This window comes from Alligator mississippiensis, chromosome 5 (assembly GCF_030867095.1).
Source record: "Alligator mississippiensis isolate rAllMis1 chromosome 5, rAllMis1, whole genome shotgun sequence".
Taxonomy (NCBI): Eukaryota; Metazoa; Chordata; order Crocodylia; family Alligatoridae; genus Alligator; species Alligator mississippiensis.
This window is the reverse complement of record NC_081828.1, coordinates 215280599-215303507: the sequence shown is the minus strand read 5'-3', so window position 1 is coordinate 215303507 and position 22909 is coordinate 215280599. Positions and strand designations below refer to the sequence as shown.

At 45.2% G+C, this 22909-nt stretch overlaps 1 long non-coding RNA gene across 1 annotated transcript in view; it reads left to right on the top strand.

The window, feature by feature from the left end:
* Positions 1-6951, top strand: part of LOC132250963 (uncharacterized) — a 65925-nt gene extending 58974 nt beyond the window's left edge. Inside the window, exon 4 of the long non-coding RNA XR_009462742.1 lies at positions 2900-6951. This is a non-coding gene — a long non-coding RNA (uncharacterized LOC132250963). The remainder of the gene's footprint in view (positions 1-2899) is intronic.
* Positions 6952-22909: the final 15958 nt, after the last annotated feature.

Here is a 22909-nt window from a genome sequence, read left to right as displayed (position 1 = left end):
CATCTTCTACAGGTCCTCCCTGAAAATGATATGGGGACTTGCAGAGCATGGGCTCTGGCAGCCACCACCTCTGGCCTTTGCAAATCAAGGGAAGAGATTCTCCCTCTCTATTCAGCATAGGTGAGGCGTCACCTCGAGTGCGGTGTCCAGTTTTGGGCCCCCCACTTCAAGAAGGGTGCAGACAGTTTGGAAAGAGTCCAGGACAGGACAACACAAATAATTAGAGATCTGGGAATCAGGACTTATGAGAAAAGGCTGAAAGAACAAGGGTTATTTATTCTGGAGGAAGAAGGCTGGTAATAGTCTTCAAATAGCTGAAGGGTGATGACAGAGAGGATGAAGATCGGCTTCTCTCTTTGGCTGTAGGGGACAGGGCTATGAGCAGTGACCTCAAGCTTAAGCAGGGGAAATTGAGGTTGGAAATTAGGAGGAACTTCTTGACTCTAAGGGTGGCCAAGCACTGGAACAGGCTGCCTAGAGAAACTGCAATCTCCATCCTTGGACGTTTTCAAGAGCAGATTGGACAGACACTTGGCAGGGTTGGTTTAGTCATGGACGATCCTACCTTGAGTAAAGGGCTGGACTAGATATAATGAGGTCCCTTCCTGCCCTACTTTCCTATGGTCCTATGATCCTACCCGAGGTAAGAAGGGAATTCAAGTGTGTATGCATTGATATATGAAAATGCTCTGTCCTGCTCAATCCCACGGAGCTGGGCTGTGCTCAGTGGGGGCAGATGACAGGACAAGGAGCAATGGGCTCAAGCTGCAGCAAGGGAAGCTGAGGTTGGATATTAGGAAAAACTTTCTCCTGAAGAAGGTAGTAAAGCACTGGAATGGGTTACCTAGAGAGATGGTGGAAGCTCCTTCCTGGGAGGTTTTGAAGACCCAGGTAGACAAAGCCTTGGTTGGGATGATCTAGTTGGGGATGATCCTGCTTTGAGTAGGCGGTTGGACTAGATGTGACCTCCAGAGGTCCCTTCCAACCCTCATTTCTACGAGTCTACGATCCAGTATGCTACATAAGCCACAGCACACCATGAGTTAGAGCAGTTTGGATGATATCATTGACTAGAAAGGATCTCACTGGGAAGGAAGTGATTTCTCAAGCAGACAGTAGGGCTTAAAACATTTAGGAAGCCAGAGGTCAAACCCCCTCTCCTTCAACTTCACCTGGGCATTAAATTTGTCAGCTAATGAAGATCATGGTATCACTGATGCAACATGCTTCCTTCAAAACACGCACCTTAGCGGGCAACTTAACTCCAAATACTAGAGCTGCCATAGCCAAAAGATCTGAAAACACAGTCCAAGACCAAGTGCAATGCAAAATCCTCTCAGGTAAACTGTAGGGAGTCCTTCTTCATAGAGGGAATCTTGCTTAAAACAAGAAATAGGTGGGGCTAGGCCCAATCTTGATAAGCTATAAAGCAACAAAGATCAATATAGATTTAGGCTGATTGCTGATCGAGCCAAACATTTTGGTGCTTTCAAATCCCAGAGCCCACATCTTTTGCCTAGAGTAAGAAAGGAGCAATGAATCTATGAATTCATGGTTTAGCATGGATTTTCAAATGCATTTCGAGGCCAAGGGGCAATTGGGACCCTCAGCAACTGGGAGGATATGGACCCTGGTCTTGGGGCAATGGGTTCCAATAGCAAATGGCTCTTGAGGATGTAAAAAAAAAAAAAAATAAGATCTGCAGTGATTAAATATCAGATGCTTTTACAGATTAAACACCAGATGCTTTTACAGAGAACAAGAATGTCCCTAGTTAGAACAGCAAAGATGAAAAATAAAGCAAAGATTGGGAAAGAGACAGAGAGGCTTTTGGGCAACCTTGAACTAAAAGGGTATAAGGGTAAAAACTACTTTCTATGTAGTGCAATGCCTTCCTCTGCAGCAGCTTATCCTAACCCACTGTCAAAACCAGGCTGAGATGGGGAACTAAGATATAGAGCAGGCAAAGTGATTTGCCCAAGGTCATGTAGGGAACCAGTAGCAGAGCAAAGAGTTGAGCCCCAAGCCTGTCGCCTTACAGCAATGCTTTGTCTGCTAGCAGATGTGCACTAGCCCATTTCTGATCCCTGGGGGAGCAGAGATTCAGCTGAGTATTTATGGTCCCCCCTCAGCCTACTTCAACCTTCCCGTTCCCTATTTCTGGGTGGGTGTCACGCAGCTTCGCTCAGTCCGAGATTCTCTGCTGCTCCTCTCCTCCTTTCCTTCAGCAGTCATCAAAGGCATGGAATAAATTAGCAAGCGGCCCCTTCACTGCAGCACTCATTATTTCCACCGAACTATTACTAAGCCTATTAAGTTTATCCCCGGAATTGTCCTGCGCTACCCTCCCCAATAACTTTTCTGTCCGGTTGCCTTCATTTCCTTTGTTCTTAATCATTTGCTTTCAGCCCAGGCAAGTGAGCCGTTAGATTCGTGCTAATTAGCTGCACTAACATCCTCCATTATGCAGCAAGCTGGGGGGATGTTTGCTTAGCGTCCCACAGCAGGGCAAGCTTTTTTTAATAACAGCCACCAGGTCAGTCCTTTTCCCCGCACAACCCCAGCTGCTCAGACGGGTATTTGAGGAGTAGTTTTACAAACGGATGGCGTGGGGGCGGGTAGGGGTGTTTTACCTAGAAAGTGAGTGTTTGCAAATAGGGTGATGTGGGTGACATACCTCGGTGACCCATGAGGGGCAGGGGGGCAAGAAAATGCGATACCCCTGCCCTTTCAACACGCATGCAATGAGTCGCAGATCCCCTGACCATGTGCCGAGTTTGCCGGGTCGTTTTAGCTGGATGAGCCACAGCCTGTACCAACCCCCACGCCACAGCCCGAGCCCAGAAGATGCAACTCGTTGGCATTCAGCAGTCACCAGGTGTCTTTTCTCCCTTTGCAGGAAAACAGGAAATGAGTCAAATGCATGCACAGAGGAATCCGCTCGCTCGCAACCCTTGAGAAGAGCCAGACTCGGAGGTGTTTATTATTCCTGTAGAAGGATGAGGCATCTGGACACCGTTCCCCGAGGCGACAGGGCTGCGGGCTGTCAGAAAGGGGTGGGGACAGGTGGAAAAAGCTGGTAGCTTATGACACCGTGTTTATTTTAACCCGTCCAGGCGGCCCTTGGTTGATGCAAACTGGTTTCACTCCTATCGGGTGGACTGAAAGAGCATCCAGCCTGAAGTCCTCAGACCAGAGTGCGAGTGGGGCAGGAGCTAAAGTCTCCCCCGGGCAGCTTGCAGATGTAGGGCCCAATTTTGCAAAGTGTCGTGCATCTCTCAGGAAGGGGGCAAGCTCCCTCCGTTGGGTGCAAGGGAAGACACTCAAAACCCGGCAGGATAGGGCCTTGGTATGTCATACAGGACCTTCTAGGCTCTGGCCAGAGCCAGGACAGGGTGTGAATGGCTCTATATCCCCCTGTCCCTCAGCGGTACAGATGTGTTCACAGAGTTAGGGTCTCAAGATATGGGGCTCCCTGGAGGCATTGTGCCCGGTCGGGGAGGGAGTCCTTGGCTGGTGGCCTGAGGCAATAGCTCCTCCATATCCATGCTTGAGCTTCAAGTCTCTGCTTCTTAGGAGAAGCCTGGTCATTGGCAACTGGCCTGCACCAGCACTAAAGCAACCATGTCTCCTCACACTTGGTCTCCAGCCTGCTGGCCAACCAGGCCACAATCGAGACCCAACACGTTCCCTGTCTTAGTCATTTCTTCACAGCAGGCATGTCTACACGTGTAGGGATGTGGGTTTCAACTTAATGTGGCTTTGGTTAAGGAGCATTAAGTGGATTTAGACACGTTAAATTTAGGCGCATTAAATTTAAGCTGTCATAGCTAAGTTGCATTAGCCCACATGTAGCTGCGCTAACACACGTGAACATAGAGTGCATCCACTGATGCGCTCCATGCTCATGTGCATTGAGCATGAAAGCTAATCGCACGTCAGTTAGGTACTTGCTTTAAGCAGTTATCAAATTTAGGTGGGGTTAGCCTAAAATCACCATTTTTAAGCACATTAAAGGTGTGCATGTGTGGGCATGCACCCTTCACGTGCCTTAAAAATGGCAATTTTAGGCTAATCCCACTTAAAAGGGCCACGTGTAGACAAGCCCAGTCAGATGGAGTTGGCAGCAGAGCTGGTATCCAACCCCCTTCACCACACCGCTCTCCTGCCTCTGAGCAGACGGTGGCTGTTTTACTATGAAAATATGAAACTATGATACTATGAAACTGTTGTGCCTGGGCAATGGGACCTTTTCAGCTTTGTTTTAAAGGAGGGGAAAAGTTGGCCTGCAGGTCCCTGTGTTCTTTCAGGACCCGACAGGGAGCAAAGCCCTGATTTCAGTTGAGGCCACAGAGATACTAGTATGATATAACCCTATTAGTGACTGTCCCATGCAGGGGTGTGGATAAATGAAGGCATTGCCATTAGATAAAAGGGGGCATGTACTTACAGGCCAGCTGCTTCCCAGTAACAGCATCTGCCCACCCTTAATTCATAGTAAATAAAAGATATAGCAGTTAATTAGTGCTTTGAGCCTTTGCGTACTACAGGGTAACTGCAGACACATGAGCAGTTATCACAGAGCAGATAAGTCTTTGGCCTCTGTTAACCTACAGGGGCCTGTTACATATATTACGTGTTACGTATGTCATGCAATTAATGGGTTAATTGGGCAGTACATTTAGACCAGCTACACATAGGAAGTAATGCTCCCACCAGAAAAGTGACAATGCAACTATAAAAAAAAGCTCAGTGCTTGAAAAATATACAACAACTCTATAGCTGGTTTCTATCCAACTTTGATTTGAGCACGTGGCAGGGCTCCTAGTGGAAGTGGCTCATCTGTCCATACCCTGCAGGTATTATTGGAATATCACAAAGGATTCTGGGAGGCAGATGAGAGATGCTGCACAGTGCTGACCTGCTGTGTGCTGTATTTAAAGTGCACTCCAGCATCTTCTCTAAAGGGTGAGGCTGCTGGGTGCTTCCACCTCTTTACGTTTCCTTTCTTCAATGACCCTGCCTGTGAGCTCTTGAGATGAGAAGGAAAAGGAAAAGCATAACCGTGTTTCCTGAGATATGACTCTTATCATCACTCTGGGCCTGGGTCAGGAGGAGAGAGGAAGGCAAACCAATGAGAAATGGTCCCTGGTACATCCAAAGCTTTTGCTAATAATAAACACAGAAACGGCAATGAGCCAACATAGATCTTCAGGCTGGCCCAGAGATCTGCAGAGGGTCCCTGAAATACCCAGCCTGCTGGACTATTTTTTTTTTTTTTTTGCAGAGGCAACACTTTTAGAAGCCACCTTTATGGCAAATATTGTGGGATATCTATCAATTCATTAGGGCACCCAAGCTGCACCCCTAAATAGCCTCCTATTGCCAAGAATACAACACACCAGCTGCAACCTAGTGGCAGCTTTTAACACCAGTCCACTGCTTTTGCCACTGTTTCTTCCTCTGCATCACACACACACACTCTTCCTCTGGGTCCTGTGGGCAGCTTGAATTCCAGGTTGCCTCTTTCAGGGGTGTAAGTTGTAGCCGTGTTGGTCTAAGGACATAGGAAGACAAGGTTTTTTGGCTAAACCCAATATCTTTGATTAGACCAACTAAAATAGTTAGGGAAAAAAATCTTTTGTAGCAAGCTTTTGGGCCTGAAAGCTTGCTAAGAAAAAAAATGTCCAACTATTTGAGTTGGTCTAATAAAAAATATTGGATTTACCCAAGTTGCCTTTTTAGCAGCCTCTTCTCTTTGCCTTTCTTGTGAGTGAGAGGGCTGGTAGGGGAGGGGAAGTATAAAGGGTGAAGAATTAGTTTTCCCCTCACAAAGCTGCAGGCAGATTTCACTATACCTAGGCTGGCCTTATAATAGTTAATCCAGGTAAACTTCTCTGGGATGCTGTAGTCAGTGATGGTAATGCCCTAAACAGGGGGCTGGATTAGATGACCACTCAAGGGCCTGGATAACCCTACTGAGATTTTGAGAAATGGAGGATTCTAATAATGCATACCAAGCACTGCATATTATTGGGATAGAGATATACCATATTTTCTAGCATTTCATATGCCCCCCAAATAAGAAACATGATTTCTTTTGAGAAAACTGAACAAGGGAGTGGGAAAAAGATGTTTCCAGTCACGCTCAGCCAAAAGCTGCTGTCAATTTGTCAGGAACTGTGAAAAGGTTAAGACTAACTGGGACATTGCAACTGCATTTTTCCCCTCTATTCTTGATTGGGAAAGGACAGCCCTGGGAGTTATTACCCATCTCCATGCTTTAATTCTAATGCAGAAATCAGCTTCCAGACTTCAGAAATGTTTCCCAATTTTAAATGTCTGTTTTTGGGGAAAAGTTATGTGCTATGCAAGTAAAGCTGGCAAGCTGTCAGAAACTGGGCAGTAAACCTTTACATAGTTCGGGAGCCCTCTAGACACACCTGTTGTGTTCTGTGTTTTGAAACTCTGCCAGAACCCCACCCAAACAAGAGTGCATTTTACACTGGTAAGATTTGTATCTAATTTGTTAGTAATTAGTAACCATGGTTATTTGGATCTACTGTATCTAAGGGAGTCCTTCTTATTACATTTATTCCTTAGGAGCCAAAGGTGCAACAAATGTAAGTGACGTTATTTATTTATTTATTTAAGTGACCTACACAATTTGGTTGACAGCTCAATTTTTATAGATCATAGAATCATAGAAAATGAGGGTGGAAGGGACCTCAGGAGGTCACATCTAGTCCAACCCCCTGCTCCAAGCAGGACCAACTCCAACTCCATCCCAGCCAAGGCTTTGTCTAGCTGGGTCTTCAATACCTCCAAGGACGGAGAGTCCACCACCTCTCTGGGTGACCTGTTCCAGTGCTTCACCACCCTCCTAGTGAGAAAATTATTCCTAATATTGAACCTCAACTTCCCTTGCTGCAACTTGAGCACATTGCTTCTTGTCCCATCACCTGCCCCCACTGAGAACAGTCCAGCTCCATCCTCTTTGCAGCCCCCCTGCAGGGAGGTGAAGGCTGCTATTCAATCCCCCTCGGTCCTCCCTTCTCCAGACTAAGTAAGCCCAGGTCCCTCAGCCGCTCCTCACAAGTCATGTCCCCCAGCTCCACAACCATTTTTGTTGCCCTCCGCTGGTATCTCTCCAATTTGTCCACATCCTTTCTGTAGTGGGGGCCCAAAACTGGACACAGGACTTCAAATGAAGCTTTGCCAATGCTGAATAGAGGGGATGCTGGCAATGCACCTAATAATGCAGCCCAGTAGGCAATTAATTTTCTTTGCAACAAGGGTACACCATTTGTTCATATTCATCTTATTGTTCTCTGCAGCCCCCAGGTTTCAGGCACTTTAAAGGAATACCCTGATTTTCAAAAGGGCTGAGATCAACAATTGCTGGCAAGAGCTCAGCATTTGACCACTATGCTTAAATGTGTACTTAGGAGTTAAATTTAATGCACCTCTTTTTTGAACATCATGACCTGTTTGGCCATCCTCCCCTAAAATTAAAGAACAGCAGTGGGCAGAAGCTCAGCACTTCCTGGGAATTGTGGTCCTGAGATGCCAGCCTGGACCCAGTGGATGAGAAAACTAGGTGAATGAGGCAATTTGGCTCAAATGCTCCTTCTGTTTCCAGTTCACTGAGAGACTTCATGCCTCTGTGCCTCAGCTTCACCACCTGCACAATGGGACTAATGGTACTTGTCCTTTTGGATAAGGAGGACAAAGACTAACCACATAAAAAAGCATCAGAGGAAGATCCTATGGCTGAGCACTAAAGAGAAGTCCCCACATTTTAGCTGATGGACTTTAGCCTGGATTAAGGTGCCTCTCTACTGCTTGTGTTGGGGTGAGATTACACGATAGAGTTAACAAGTGCTAATTCTCAGGAAGGTTCATCTGTGTTAGGGTTAACTAGTGCTAGTAACTAGTTGCATGTCCAGGGTTCATGAACTGCTCAGGAGGGCTGGAGAGCAGGGGCTTGGCTAGGGCCTGCATGTCTTCTCCATGCCTGCCCAACTCACTGGCTCTCTAGGCAAAGTAGAGGTCAGGGAGGAGTGGGGGAAGGGCTTTTGGGTCACCCCCTCAAATCACTGCCTTGCCCCCCATCAGCTCCCAGATCCACCACTCTCCACCCTCTGATTAGCCCCTCCACTCCCGGCTCACTTCCCTGCTGCCCCAATGAGCTCAAGAGAAGCAGAGGATCTGGTAGGAGGTTCCACCTCCTTGCATGCTCCCAGGCTCCCTGCAGCCGGTGTTGCCCCTACATACCTGGATCCAGCCCTCACCATGCTCCACAGCTGCATGGCTGCTCCTTGCATAACCTCCTTCCCAACCCTGCATCACCTTCAGTTACTGGGTTTGGGGGTGGCTGGCTCTGGGCACTCAGGGGTGGTGTGGTCTGCAGGGACTCCAGGAACAGCCAAAGGGGGGAGAAAACTACCTACCAGTACCTCCTCCAGTCTCAGGCTGATGGGGCAGCAGGGCACTGATCCAGGAGGGGAGGGACCAATAGTGGTGCAAAAAGAGCAATGAGGGTGGCAGAGAAGTGATCTAGAGTGGAGCAGGTGATTTGGGTAGCAGCAGGTCCCCACCCCACCCTCTTCCTTCCTTCTCCCTCTTCCCCTCCTCCAAACTTGACTCCCCAATCCTGCCCTCCTCAACTCTTCCCCATGCTCCCTCCCCACAGCTGCCCTACCCTCCTTTCACCCCTTTTCCCTCCCTCTGCATTCATCCCATGCCCACCCAGCTATTGCCTGGCTATTCCTAAATTCATAGAGATCTGGATGACAGCTAGTCTATCTTGGAGCACAGGGCCTTCTGGGATACTAGAGGACTGCAGATTGGTGGTTGCATCTCAGTTGAGCACCCAGAAATTAATTTAACTCAAGCTAAATAGCCCAGCTCAAAAATAATCCTGACATAACCTAAGGGCACTTAGCACTCATTAATGAGACGTAATGAGTGATCATTCAAGCTTTAAGTGCTCTTAACATGATCCAATTACAACTGGAGACAATGTGTAATCTCACCTTTAATTCCCTCATATTCAAACCCTGCTTATTTAGCAATTGCATGAGTAGGGGAAGGCAACTAACTCACTAGGCACAGTAACCTCTACCAGGTGCTTTAGAAGCAATAGGTAAAAGCCCAGCAATGAGCATAATAGCTTTCTATTTCTAGCATACCCTTAATTTTCCCCTGATCCCCTACTGATAGTTGTACAGCAGGTTGAACACAGTACCTGTACATCAGCAAATAAGAGTAGCAAGGTCCATTTTGCAATGAGTTGCTGCACAGTTGCTGGGTCTACATGAAAATATGCAAATCCCAACAGTTCCAGAAGTCTTGGCATCAGTGATTATTTGGCCAGAGAGCATATCATTATTTTCTATTTGCCTTTTCTCATAGCCTGGTTTAAACTGTTTCACTTGTCTCCAAGTTCGGTGCAGGAGCAATACCCAAGAGCTTAGATGAAAAAACTGGTGGGCAGATGTACAACAACAGCATGTAGCTCTCTTGCTGACTCATCCTGTTAACAGGATTTAGCATCCTGCAGAAAGCCCCTGATTAAAATTGTGCTGACTCACAGCAGCAGGTCAAGTTCATTGGCTCCACCTGAGTATAAGAGAGGGCGAATAACAGAGGGTGCTTGTAAAGGGGATGGAGATTGGCTATTCTCTATGGCTGTAGGGGACAAGACTAGGAGTAAGAGTCTCAAGCTGTAGCAGAGGAAATGTAGTTTGGCTATTGAGGAGTTTTCTGACTATGAGGGTAGCTAAGCATTGGAAGAGGTTGTGGGAATCTTCCTCCTTGGATATTTTTACAAGGGATTTGGATAAATGTTTGGCTGGGATGGGGTAGATAAGGTATTTTTCTACCTTATAGGCTAACTAAATCAGAGATGTATAGCATGAACCTTTCCTAAGTAGAGGGTTTACTCTGTTAGGTGCTGAGAGAAGATTATAGAAAGCGGGGATCACAGTACAAAGGGTAGGGAGGGGGGAAATAAAAGGAAGGAGGGCTGCTGGAAGAGGCAAGGTGGGTAGGGTGGGGGGGAGAAACAAGTAACCCATTGAGAGACAAAAGGCTTATAATAGCTAATCCAGGTACACCTCTCTGGGATGCTGTAGTCTGTGAGGATAATGCTCTAAGCAGGGTGCTGGATTAGATGACCACCCAAGGGCCCTGATAACTTAACTTTTCTATGATTCCTCTGCTCATCCTGGTCAGAGGGACTTTTAGGGCAAATATAGAAAATTCCTGAAGAACATTTTAGGAACAGCTGAACTTGATGAGAGAGCATGTTTTCTACCAAATGCGTTCCCATTGAAGCTGGACTCCAGGACAGGAGCAAATTTGACCTCAATCTACATGCACACACTCACAGGGAAGGAGATGGGAAAGGAATCACATGAGTGACTGATTGTACAACACTACAATGGGAGGTGGGGACCAAAGCAAATATTTCTATAAACTGAAATAATGCAACTGGGGAGGGGGCCAATGAATGCATTTGTCAGGGATAGCTCACAAGCCAAGGGGCCAACTTCTTTATAACAAATTGATTGTCCACTTTATGCCCTGAAATGCCATCACCTTAGGCTAGATAAAAAGCAATAGTATAAGGATCCATGCATGTCCACATCTCTTTATAAGAGGCACATTTTACAAGGCCAAATATTAATATCGCAGGGTCATTTGCTCGCATACAGGTGACATTTGCAGCTAGAAATATAATCCTAAGGTTTCTGAGTGGAGCGTGTTTGATACCCGAAATGAAGGATATGCCTGGTAGACACCCACAGCAATTCTTCATGGGTCTTGTTCCTCAGAGCCACATCTTCCACTAACATAAACTCGGCTTCACAGTGGATTATGCCATATTGCATCTCATCAGTTGAGGAGGAAGCTGTAGAAACCTGGCCTTTCCCTGTGATTTGAAGGATAAGGCATTGGGTTTAGATGTTTAATGACCCTATGTGCTCTTTCTGGTGTTGGGTTTAGATGCTTAATGACCCTACATGCTCCTTCTGGCATAACTTCGCTATTTGACCGTAAAGGTGATGCAGTGGTATAATTTAAACCGATCCTCCAGCGCATATTTCATTTGCCATGTGATTACAATTTACATGCCATCAGAAAGACTTGGGAACAGGCTTCCAACATGTAGGGCTGGTGCTTGAGATCACAGGGGAAAATCAAGGCAGTACCAAGGGAGCTGGGCCTGTCCTCATACAAAAAGGCATTATTATACATTTAGCCCTCTTCACAGTTGCCTTTATTTTTAGGTAGCTCAGGTTCATGGGAAATGTGGTTGGAGCTGAAGCAGTTTATAAAATTGCTTTGCCAACTGGTATGGGCAGGGCCAGATAGGATTACAGTGATTTCTCAAAGCTATATTTAGGTCCTGTATTGTAAAGCTCATCTAACAGGTTTGTGCCTTCTCAAGGACCTTGTGATTGTTCCTATGCTGTGCACAACATCGTGGTGGCAACAATAAAAAGATCCCAGAACAACTTTGTTCCAAAAATCATGCTTTTTACCCTAAAGGAAAATCCACTGACTAGTTGCAGTATAGGGACAAAGACATTCACCTGGGTTATTCTTGTTGCACACACTAGAGATGGAGACAATACATAAACATTGCTAGCCAATTAATCAGAGAATCACTTGTTTGAAAGGCACCTTGGAGGTCATTTAGTGCAATCCTTTACACAGATGCAGAATTCACTATTACCATATGCATGATATAGTACACTTATGTGTTGTTCTAACATAGGTTGTCCCCAGATCCCAACTGATAAGTCATAGGCCCAGCCTAGCAAGCATTTACTCACGGGACAAGTCTTATAAAGGGATGTAGCCTCGGAAGGGGGCATCCGAGCCCGTCTATTGCAAAAGCATGTCCATTGGTATCAGTAACAATTATTTGAGTGAGCCAGGTGGCCAGTTGGAGGTAGGAATCAGCTTAGCTGGAACCCCTGGAGCATGGTTCCCAATCACATAAACACGCCAGTAGAGGAAAGGTTTTATTGCACACATGTCCAGGGGGGATTCATTTTATTAGGTAAGAAGATAACTCTGGGGGAGTAGGGCTATCTCGGATGCATTTCCTCCAATTGTTTAAGCCCTTGCTCTTAGTATCAAGCCCTCTCCCCTCCCCTTCTGCAGGATTGCTCATTGCTATGAGCCTTTCAAAGGTTGTAGGCATTTGTCATCGACGTGGCGCATTAAAGGCAAAGTGCCAGGGTGTTGACAGGGTCTTATTTAAAATGCTTTGTAAACACTTTGGCTTGCAGATCAGCTATTCTTTTTCAAATCAACCTCCTCTAATATCTTGGCCATTTCCTTTCTGTGTCTCATGATGCTCCCTAAGTCTTTGGCATTTATTAGCTGCGTGGAGAACATTTTTGAAAGAGCTATTCAATCATTTTCGACCTCTTCTCCTTCCTCTCTGCCACAATATCCTGCGTATCTCCAAGCAATCTTTGTCTACTGCTGTCATCCTAGTGTCCTTCTGCTCAGGCTCAAGTGATAGCTCAGCTTCGCTTCAAATCAATAGCAGAAAACACCTCATTGATATACACTAGGGACTCCAGACACCAATGCAAATCGCCGTATGATGCAAACATAGTGTAAGATAACCACCCCCACCTGGAAGAGCCTATAATTCAAATAGGCAAAGGAAACGACTGCGACTGAAACCAAGATCTCTTGAGTCTCAGGTCACCAACCATAATACGGAGGTCATTTGTTTGTTTGTTTGCTTGTTTTTGTTAAACAGGAGAGTTTGCTCCAATGAATCCTGTAGTCCAGTTGTACATGATCCCAATGACATAGATGATTGCCATGTCCACCCCTTATTTTGAGAGACTGTTGTGCTTTCCAATGGACCTCAAGGTGTCGGCAGATACAGCAGTTACACTAGTGTTAGATTATATCTGTTTGCTGTAGGTCACATTGAAAATCTATAATTGTTCTAGCTGTCTGACCATATACCTTTAAAAGTAGAGTTAAATGGCTGAAACTTTGGGTTTGATGTAAAAGTGAACAGGCAAAACTGCATTCCCAAATGGGAAATCCTTCTCTGACTTCTAAAACAGTATATAGTCTGGGTAAGTTATGGTTTTTCGTGTTCCTATAGTTTCCTTTGCTTTTAATTGTATCCTATTATTTACTGATGCTGTAGACAAAATAGCTAATATGATCCTTAGGTGAAGAATAATGCATAGGAATACAGAGGTTACATTATGTCTTTTTTGGCACTATTATGGCTGGTACAGGAATATTATGTCTAGGGCTGTTGTCCACCAAACAGGATGGACACTAATAAATGTACAGGGTTCAGAGAAGAGCCATGAAGATGATTCCAGGATTGGAAGACATGCCTTACCATAAAAGATGCCAGGGTCTGCATCTCTTTAACTTCACAGGGAGACAACTAAGGGGTGACTAGATCATAGCCTGCAAGTATCTTCAAAGTGAATATAAATTTAGTAATAAGGGACTCTTACGTCTAGGAGAAAAAAAAAAAAAGATTAGGAGAAGATCCAGTGGCTTCAAGCTGAAACTAGACGAGTCAAGATAAGAAATAAGGTGCACTTTATTTTGACTGCAAGGTTCATTACTGAGTGGAACAACTCAGCAAGGGTGGTTCTCGAATCCAAAGGAAATTTTAAATCAAGTTGGACAGGAGGTACTGTAGTTTAAGCACTGCTGCTGAGCATGAAGCAGGGGTTAATACAAGGAAGTCCTTTGGCTTGTGGTCTGCAGAAGGTCAGACTAGACCAGCAAATTATTTTGGGCGGAGGGCCGCTTACTGAGTTTTGGTAAGCCATCAAGGGCTACATGAGAGGCAGCCAGGGGCAGATAAATATTAATTTTCTAAATTTTTTAGGGGCCCCGCGGACTGGATAAAATGGCCTGGAGGACCACATCCGACCTGCAGACTGCATTTTGCCCACCCCTGGACTAGACCATTACCCTAGTCTCTTCAGGTCTTAACAGCTGTAAAACTGTGAGAAATGATTCTTGGCTTTCCTCTTACTCCCCTATTTAAAGTTTCACCCCTGAGAACTGTGGATAAATTCAATCACTGTGCCTGATTTGAGGGTTAAGAATTACAACGGGTGCAAGGATGGGCAAAATAATTTGAGATCTTCATCCACAACCTGTAACCATTTTGGGTAGTGGAGTTTCTCTGTCATCTCTTGGTCAATGATTCACATTCAGGTCTAGTTGCTGGTGACCAGAAGTAACTGTTCAGCTGGAGAAGCTGCTGGTGTAAAATGTAATTGCAACATCAGTTTATCTCAGCTAAATATCTGCCCCTAAGACTTAACTGCTGCTTGACCTCTCTGGGAGCTCTTTGCTGACTTGGGCTGGGTTGCCTGAGCTGTGTGAGGAAAGCTTAGCACTTGTCCATCTGCAATATGGACCAAGTTGCAAGGGTGTCAAAACTACACTTTAACAAACTCTAATGATGCCCAGGCATCAGGAAAAATTGCAGTAGGCCTCCTTAAATAGACTGGAAATAAATAAAACCTCATGGGTTGACCTGGGTTCTCCATGAAGCACTGCTTCTTCTAAAGCTCTGGGTTCATAGGAGTCCAAATAATGTTCCAGTCAAGTAAACCTATTCATTGCAGCCCTGACCAACTTTAAGAGTCTCCCTCCTTTTTGGATCTGATTTTTCTAAGGCTGAAATCTCAAGAGACTGCTTTCCAGCAACATGAAGACTTTCATGATTTTTTTTAGTCAAATTTTGTCACCATTAACCTAATTTCCCCATTTTAAATGCATATTAAGGGTGTGCGTTTGTAGATGTGTGCCCAACATGCGCATTAAATTAGGTGAATGTGCATTAATGCATCTTGTGTCTCTGTGTCCCTTGTGTCCTATTTAACAAGGATTGAACCATAAGGCTGATTCTATTTAGTGGCAATTTCCAGCACAGTAAATATGATTTGGAGTAAAGAATCGTCCTTTGGCTTGTAGACACCGTCCCTTTCAAAGGTGTGTAAGAAGGTGGAGAACTGCGGGCAGCCGTTGGGTGCTCTATGGATCAGGAGAGACTCCCCCCGCCTCCAGTGCTAGGAAAATTCCACTTTTTTTGGGAAAAGCAATCTTAATAAGACCATAGTCTAAATTTGTGTCTCTCACTGTTCCTGCAATTACCAGTGCTCCCAGTATGGTAACTCCTGAGAATGGGTTGGGAACAATTGCAGCCCCTCTGGTTCTGAACATCACTAATAGTCAAGATCCAAGTAAAACACTAACTTGATGCTGCTGCCTTTTCGCAGAAAAAAAAAAACAAACTAAGGAAGCAACAGAGTTCATGTTGAAACACGTGACTGCTGGTTCTGTGGAAATGTGGGGACGGCAATGGGTTCTGGACTTAATAATTTAATTTATATGGCTGTGGAGGTGAAATTAGCTGAAAACTAAAGTAAGACCAGACTTGCCATCTTGAATCAGGATCATAGACAAGTAGGGCTGGAAGGGACCACAGGAAGTCATTTAGCCCAAGCCCCTGTTGGAGACAGGATCATCCCAATCTAAATCATACTAGACAAATAGTTGTCTCACTTATGCTTAAAAAGCATGCTTGCACAAACTACCAGGAGCGGTACTCAAAGCAGCAAGACATCCTAACAGGTAAAGCAGGGAGACCAATCATTGCCAATGTCCTGCCGCTGTAAAGACTGGGAGTAGTTATTGAATATGTTCAAGAGATCCAAAGAAGAGGACCATGTCCCTTCACCCAATGCCCCCACCCCAAAACTACAGAGGAAGGTAAAGAGAAATTTAAAAAAACACAAAAAAAATGGAGTAACATTCCCAAATACGGCAATAAGTCTGTAATCTACAGGCAGTTCCATGCAAAGGGTCCAAGTTTGGCTCTGAAGATCATTTTCTACATTGCTTTTAGGAAAAAGAGCAGTGTTTGGTGTTCTGGAGAGGATGGAGAAGCAAAAGTTCTTTGGGGGAAAAAGCATTTAGATAGAGAGAGAGAGAGAACCTGTGCAGTCCCCAGTAAATCAGAGCCCTAATGCTTGAAATCAATGTGCTAAGCGCCTAAATACCTTTCAAAATTGGATCCTAAATCTCTCCCTGGCCACAGCCTAGGGATACTTTGGTGAAATATAATGATCTGCAATATGCAGGATACACATTAGATGATCAAGTGGTCCTTTTTGGCCTGAAACTCTATGCATTGATGATCTCACTATCTATACCCGGGGTTATTAATCCTTCTTTTCTTCAACACGTTATCTGACTTGTCCATTGGGACTGCCATCTCTGAGGCAAGGACAGTCACCTGACATATGTGCTTAGAGTGCCTACCAATATGGGACACTGACTTTGATACTTAAATAAAAATAATGATCAATAGTAATTCAGTTAATTAATGAAAAAAATAATTAATTTCTTTTAATGAATGAATGAATTAAAAAAAAACAACAACACACAACCTGTTTAATTTGGGAGGTTGAATCTATTTGCACCCCCAGAACTGTATGGATAAGGACTTTCCTCATGTCTTGCCACTAGCACTGCAGTTGGTTTGGATTTACAAATATATGAAGCATGAAAATATCATGGCTTAGAATTAGGCTTCTGCTCATCTTGCTTCCCGGCTTTGTCTCCTGTGTTTACCAGAGGTCCCATCCTGCCTAGAATAGTAGACAGAAATACCCTGTGGCTGAAATTTAAATTTTCTGACAAGTGGTAGTATGGTATAGCCTAGTTGTGATGGCAATGTGCGTAGTTAAAAATGTTGTGAGGTACTTTAGGACGACAGATTCTATGCAGATTAATTAATTAAGATTAAATTCTAACACACCCTAGAGTGAGAGAACAATTGGCCTAGTAACCCTATAAAAACACTGACTCTGAGATAATGCTGAATGTTTGAAGATATGGTGATAAAAATGTAAAAGACTTCTTTGTTTGGTTTTTTAAAATGCAATCCTTGGAGGAAGGAGGAGCTTGATAAAGAACCTGGCTGGAATTCAACAAGAAACAGGAAAAGCACAGTGGGGAAAGTGAGAAGTCATTAAGATATACAGCAGAGAAAGCAGCAATCAAAATCTGCTTGTACAATAAAAAATAAGCCTGAGGCATGAGACCTAGATCAGTTTAGAAGAAGAAGAAACCCCAAACAGGAGAAGGGAGAAGCCCCTGTTTTTCTATAGCAATATGACGCACGATGATTACTCTATGATCTGAGGATGTAAGAGGACAGACTTTGGCCACTGAACTAGACAGCCACTTAGACATTACAAGCTTAAAACCTAGCTGTGAGAAAAGGTGGCTAGAAGGCTGCATTGGAACAGAGAGGATCTGGGGAGGCATTCCTGGCTCTAGGGCTAAGTACAGACAGTCAAAAAGCCCGAGGCTGAATTGATTCAATCCCTGCAGGTTAGTCTGAGCTTCGTAGATTGAACCGATAAGCAAGTGAACAGACATTCACTTTTGATTCTGGAAATGCAGCCATATGCCTGTAGTGACCCAGGTCAGAAGCCAGGGGGCACTAGAGCATGCCTCCCTGCTTGGCTGAAGCAGACAGTTTGGGCTAAGGCTAGCCCGCCCACCTCTGACAGGGTTTGCAGGGGAGGTGCAAAGCATCCTGGGATGCTGGAGAACTGTGAGTTAACTTGAATTTGGAGGGGATCTGGGACAGAAGTTCCATAAACCTTTTTAACCTAAATCAGTTCAGTCTGATACTACATCCATCCAGGTTTATCTTAAACTGGTTTTGCCGTTTTGAAATCAATTAATGTGCACAGAACTTCTGTTGTGTTACAGATTTGAACTGGTTTCTGATCACTTATACCGATTTATGTGTAACTTCTGTCCCTAGCCTAGTAGCTTGCTGGGTAGCTTTGTCACTTCATTCCCAGCATTGTTACTAACTTTCCATATGACCTTAGTCAAGTCACGTTAGGTCTCATGTGCCATGCAAAGTCATTAGGTGTCTTCAACAGCCATGGAGCCAGAGGTATAGAATAGAAGAATCATGGAAAATGAGGGTGGGAAACAACCTCAGGAGGTCACATCAAGTCCAACCCCCTGCTCGAAGCAGGACCAGCCCTGACTACATCATTCCAGCCAAGGCTTTGTCTAGCTGGGTCTTAAACACCTCCAAGGATGGAGACTCCACAATATAAAATCATAGACAACGAGGGTTGGAATGGACATCAGGAGGTTGCATCTAGTCCAACCCCCTGCTCCAAGCAGGACCAGCCCCAACTACATCATCCAGGTCTTCAAAACCTCCAAGGATGGAGACTCCACCACCTTTCTGGGTAGCATGTTCCAATGTTTTACTACCCTCCTGTCAAGAAAGTTTTTCTTACTATCTAGCCTAAACTTCCCTGGCTGCAACTTGAGACCATTGCTCCTTGTGCAGTGGTCTTTGACCCCCTCTGTGTTACCTATAAATCAGCGTTAATAATTCCATCATCAGTCCTATCTCTATTTGGATCCTGTGTTCTTCCTAGCAGAGGGACTGTATGTCATGATGTATCTGTGCTATAACCTTGAACTTGGTCTGAGCCTCTCACAACTGCTGTAATACATATAAAGTGCTGTATTTTTCTTCTCCCTGAAGCTCATGAGCTATACAGCCCTGCTCCAGGCCATAAAGCCAGTTAATCAGAAAACCAGCGCTCCGTCCCTCTGTTCCAGCCATCCTCAAGCCTGGCGTGATCTGACGAGCAAAGCAGAAACCAAAGTGACAAATGAGGGTTTGATGATGAGTGCTTAGGCAGGACCTGCAGGGGCAGATCAGTTTGTTCCCTGCAACAGGAAAAGGCATTTATCTTCTTCTCACTCCTCAAATCTGCTTTCACTGGAGTTGAAAGCTGAGGGTGATTAATACCAGGGAGGAGAAACTGTTGCGCTCAACAGATTTGGTTAGTGCGTGACAGGATCTTGCTACAGAAGGGACCTGAGAGATAATGCTGTCAGCCTCTCTGCAGATGCACAGGAAGGTCACTTAACCCAAGGGAAGTTTAAATAAAGTGTCCAGGGCTGGGAGGACCCTGTGATGGGATCAACACTCTCTGAAGCATGTTCTTCCAAAATGAGTGTTTATACAAAGAGACTCACCTAAGAGACGGATCCAATTGCTGCTGTTAAGGACACGGGGGTTTATTGCTGTCAGACCACCTGCGGGACGGACCAACTTGCAATCTGGAGCTGAGCACAGAGCCACAAGGGAAGCCAGTTAATCCCTGTCTTACACGTTGAGCACAGTGAGGTCTGTAGCAGAGGGAGGTCTGGCCATGATTAGTTGAAGCACAAGGGAACAATGTTCATGTGGTCTAGCATGGAGAGCTAGGCTTAAATCTTGGCTCTGCCACAGCCTTTTTGTATGGCCACGGGTGTCTCTCTGTGCCTGTGACAGCACCGAATAAGAGGAAAATCATCAATTCTTGAAAACTAACATAGAGCAACATTTTTTATTTAATTTTAAACAAACTGAAAACTTTCATTTACTCAAAAAAATTGAAGGAAAATTATATTGTGTGTGTGTGTTTTGCTTTGGGCTTTTTCAAACCTATTTTTTCAGCAAAAGCATTTGACCCATGATAGCTAAAACAGCCTAGATCCTCCAAAGTAACAGGACTCTCTGTTCAAATTCATTTCAACGGGCATCTGGTACTTAAAGATCACTGAGGATTTGGGTCTTAGATCTGATATTCAGGAGTGCCCATTCTCTTTGCGTGCCCTCCCCTGGAGATGCCCAGATTTAGCAGGTGTAAGGTCGTATCCTGATTGATTTTACAGCAGATTTGAGTGCTTAGCAGCTCTAAAAATTCAGATCATAGCATCATAGACAATGAGGGTTAGAGGGGACCTCAGGAGGTCACATCTAGTCCAACCCCCTGCTCCAAGCAAGACCATCCTCAACTAGATCATCCTAGCCAGGGCTTTGTGTAGCCACGTCTTCAAAACCTCCAAAGATGGAGAGTCTACCACCTCTCTGGGAAGACTGTGGAGATGCTTCCCCAAGAGACCCCAAAATGCCTTTTATTTTAGCAAAAATCCCTGATCCAGTCTAAATATACGTTCACATCTGTATCAAAGCAGCATCCTTTAGTACAGCTTCAGAGCATGGCTTGACTCTTGTGTCTTCAGAGCTGTAGTGAGACAACTTGACCACCCTGCTACTGCACCCCAAAGCAGTGGATGGCTTCTGGCCGCATCTTCTCCAGCCTAATCGGTATAATGCTATTAAGCAGGATCCCTCACAGAAAATGCTTTGAGATCTGCTGACGGGAGGTACGGTATGTGTACTAAATATTGTTACCAAGAGCAGAATTAGGTCCAGGCAAAGGCTTATCAGGACACTGCATCTCTCCCTTTCTGCTACAACATTGTCATAATAATATATTCTCTCTTTTTTCCAAACTAGTTTTAAAGTACAGTATTTTCCAGCATGGTATTTTCCACCCCCAAGGGAAACTGAGGCACACAAAATTGAGGCTATGTACACTGTGCTTCTTCACAGCACAGATCGGTTTTTCATTCCTTGCATATGTAGCACCTAGCGAACAAAGCTTCTTCCTGAACCCTGTCGGGAACCTGTACTACCCACACTAATGCCATATAAATTATTAAGTGAAATAACTTGCTTGAGGTAAAATGGCAGGTGAGATCTAGGAGCCAATTCCCCTGGAGAGATTATCCTACAAATTATTTCAACGCTAGACTCTGGACACTAAAGCCTGGACCCCCTCTCTTCTCCCACTGGAGAGCTTGCACAAACACCAGTTGAGACCTTGCATGGCCTTCAGCTCTGGGCATTGACCCTGCTTCCTTGCACTGAAACCAGCCATGACTAATAGATGCCACCAAAGGAATTTGTTCCTAATGCTATTCTTAAATGTTACCTTTTATGATCTCTCCCCCTCTCTGCCAACACCTAGCACTGCCCCCTCTAGACTCTTTCAACCCCCCCCCCCCTTCCCCACCACCACCCTTCTGATTTAGCTTAATGCTTCTCAAGATGTCTCTTCCAGGTCACAAAGTACCTTGGGGGGAAAAAAATGCTCTGCCCAGGTGCATTCACTTGGCTGGAAAGAAGAGGTTTCCCTGGCCTTTAATCAAGCCTTCTGCTAAATTCACACCCAGGATTCATTCTGACAGCTGCAAAGCTTTTGTTCTTCATAAATCAGGCAGAGAAACATAATAGATCCATGCCGGCCTAGGAGATGCAGCCATTCACTGAATACTTGTAAGCAATGCTGGGAACACAACCTGTGACCTACAGGGCTAGCGATACAGTCTCAGCAATTTGGGGCTGGAGGGGAGAAGGGGCCTGTATGATAAGCAATTTCACTCTCCTATTGATACCCCTTGGGTGTGTCTACATGTGCACCATTACTGCACAGTAACTTAGGTTACTGCAGAGGAACCAGAAATTACTGCACAGCACCGGTGCATGTCTACACATGCACACTCATACTGCACAGTAACTATGGTGATTTATGCCAATTTGGCCATAAATTTGCTACCTAGATTCATAGATGCTAGGGTTGGAAGAGACCTCCAACAGATCGAGTCCATCCCCCTGCCTGGGCAGGAAAGTGCGCTGATGACCCCAGCCAGATGCCTACCCAGCCTTCTCTTAAAGACCCCCAAGGTAGGGGAGAGCACCACCTCCCTTGCGAGCCCAGTCCAAATTTTGGCCACCCTTACCATGAAGAAGTTTTTCCTGATATCCAACCTAAATCTGCTCTTTGTCAGTTTGTGACCATTGTTTCTTGTTAGCAAAAGAGGCACCATGGTGAACAGCGCATCTCCCATCCCTTGCTGCATCCCCATAATGAATTTTTAGGCAGCCACAAGATCACCTCTCAGCCTTCTCTTGCGGAGGCTGAAGAGGTCCAGGTCCCTCAGTCTCTCCTCATAGGGCTTGTCCTGTAAACCCTTAACCGTATGAGTGGTCTCCTCTGAACCCTCTTGAGTCTATCAACATCCTTCTTGAAGTGCGGTGCCCAAAACTGGACGCAGTCCTCCAACTGTGGTCTGACCAATGTCGCATAGAGGGGAAGTATCACCTCCTTGGATCTATTTGTCAAGCATCTGCTGATGCACGATAAAGTGCGGTTAGCTTTGCTGGTGATTTCGTCACACTGATGACTCATGTTCATCTTGGCGTCCACCATGACTCCGAGATCCTTTTCTGCTTCTGTGCTGCGGAGAGGGTCACTTCCCAGCCAGTGGATGTGCTGGATATTTTTGCACCCTCAGTGCAGCACTCTACACTTGTCCTTGTTGTACTGCATCCTATTGTGTACTGCCCACTTTTCCAACCTGTTCCCTACCCTCCAGAGTGCCTACTTCACCCCAAAATTCAGTATCATCCACAGACTTGGACAGAGTACACATCACACCCACACCCAAGTCACTGATGAAGACATTGAAGAGTACAGGTCCAAGGACCGAGCACTGCGGGACCCCACTACCCACATCCTTCCAGGTTGATACCAACCCGTCTACTACCACTCTCTCGGTGCGACCCCCAAGCCAATTTGCCACCCACCAGACTGTGTAATCATCTAAGTCATGGTCTCTTTAATTTGCCTGCATGATGCAGGTAGCAAATTTACACCCAAGTAGTTACTGCACAGTAAGGCACATGTTCATGCCTTACTGTGCAGTAACCCTGTTCGTGTGGACTGATTTGGAACTAACTTTAGTCCCAAGTCAGTCCACACACAGTGTTACTATGCTGTAATGCCTGCACGTGTAGACACCAGTATAAAAGCCAAATTACTGTGCAGTAAATGAACATGTAGACACATCCCTTGACTAGAATCAATGGAGTGCTGCTACTTTTCCTTCCATGAGGTTTTGACCCATGTCTTGCTTCCTGCTTCAGACT